The sequence below is a fragment of the Branchiostoma lanceolatum genome, chromosome 4 (genome assembly GCF_035083965.1).
Source record: "Branchiostoma lanceolatum isolate klBraLanc5 chromosome 4, klBraLanc5.hap2, whole genome shotgun sequence".
Classification (NCBI taxonomy): Eukaryota; Metazoa; Chordata; class Leptocardii; order Amphioxiformes; family Branchiostomatidae; genus Branchiostoma; species Branchiostoma lanceolatum.
In genome coordinates, this window is record NC_089725.1 from 19,015,301 (window position 1) to 19,017,403 (window position 2,103).

The window sequence follows — 2,103 nt, forward strand, 5'->3', positions numbered from 1 at the left end:
CGGCCACTTATAAAAGTTGTAAATTTTGCCGCGGTTTTTACGAGGCACTTGGGTCTTTTTCGTCTGGAGTTATCTCAAAGGGAAATTGTGCCACTTTTAGAAACCAAAACCACCTACATAAAACCATATGTCAAACCCAGTTTGTGTCACGGTGTGGACTACTTACTTATGATAACTGTTGACATTTATGCGGCCCTGTCTTGTTAATTTGTTTATGGCTATACTTGTACGTATCCCCACTGGGCGCATTCATCTCTGAGGGCCCACTCACAATCGTCATATGGTGACGGTAGGTTTACGACACAGCAGATTGAGGGCATGTTTGTGTAAGTCTGGGATGTGTTCTTTCATAATCCAGCCGTCTTGTGGCGGAAAAGGTTGCCGTAGATCCTTGTGGATGGTCTGTCATGGCGTCGCTGAAAATGCAACGAAAACAAATCGTAGGACGAATGTGACAGCAAATGCACACATTCACTAGAAAGGCCGTCATTTGCCCCTGAGCAAATACAGCATGTTTAGCCATACTCCTCCCCATGCAAGAAGTGGGTTGTCCCAAAATAACCCCTGGGCAAATCGAAATATTAACTGCATGTAGGAAGGCAACATTTGCGAGAGCATCATACTTTGCCAATCTCCCTCCCGATGCATAAATTGACTGTTCCAAAATCACCCGTGCAAAACAATTCTCTCTACAAGTTCTGCGAGACACCAAGAGCTTCTTACTGCAATGGCTCGCGTGTTTACCCGCAACATGACCTCAGGTAACCTGAAAAGAACACATGTTCTTTGGCCAGCAGCAAATGGAACGCCCGGAACCTTAGATAGAACATGGACTCTAAGATAGAACATGGAACGGGGACAGCACTTTTGACCCGTTTTTGGTCTGAAAATGGGTCCAAAAGTACCCAAAACGAAACATTTTGAAGTGATGTACACCAGAAATGTGATTGTAGTCTTGTAGGGACATGTTCAAGGCACCCTTGTAGCGAATTTCAGGTCATTTGCTTGTAATACCAGGGCACAGGAGCCAAAAATATAAAAATTGCCTAAAAATGCCCCAAAAAACCTCCATAAAAATGATTTTAAGGCCTGTTTCAAAGCAATTTTAAAATCACCTGAGGGTATTTGCCTTCTTTACCTCCTTGCCAAATTTCAGGTCGGTTGATTAAAAAATGGCGGAGTTGAATCGATTTGAAGATTTGGCAGGAGGAGAAGAAGAAGAAGAAGAAGAACATGCACAAAAACAATATGTTGAGCCATACTAGGTATGGCTAAACATAATAATTTCAAAGCAGATGTGGGGTGGAAAGCAGTAACGTTTTCTGACTGACGGGTTTCTCTAACAGGGCAGGTGATTGTCAGAGAAACCCGGCTATCAGAAAAAAAACTTCTTATCCAACATCTGCTTGGAGATGAGTATATCCCGAGAGGTCAAGTCAGTTCTCCACTTCACTCACAGTGACTTCCCTGACTGATAAAAACATTTGTAACCAGCGCCTCTAGCGGTATTCGTTGCAACTACAGTAGCCACCTGTTGTCCTTACCGTTCTCAAGAAGTCATCCTTGCGTGATAAGCATCAGCCGCTTTTGACTGAAGACGACCCAATAAAGCGGAAGTCTCAGTAGATGTAAGGTCCTGTTTTTTAACGTCTTTTAGGCGTTTTGTATGTTTCTAGTGGAGTGTGTTCGTATCTGTTCTGTTCTAAGCATGAAAATGCTGAAAACCCTGCACGTAAAATAACCCAACACACTTATCGAGAAGAGAAGGGGGTTGGTCAAAAATACACGAGCCGTAGCGAAGCTGCAGTGCGCTATTAGCTATTGAAGAAGCGCCATGCTTCGTCCTCAGTCTGAGGTTCGACCACTTTACCTTTTAGTAGAGGCATACAAAACACCTTAAGAGGCGTGTAAAACAAGCCGGAGCCATACATTTATTTGGAGATTAGTCGCTGCACTTTTGTCAACGTCAACAAAGTTTCAATAGTAAATGGCCGATAGTTAACTCAGTGTAACAATACCCGCCGTGTAAGGGAGAGTGGTAATCTAGCCGGGAACACACACAGGCACGGCCGGCCGCCAACTTGTATCAAAAGTCCTTCAGTC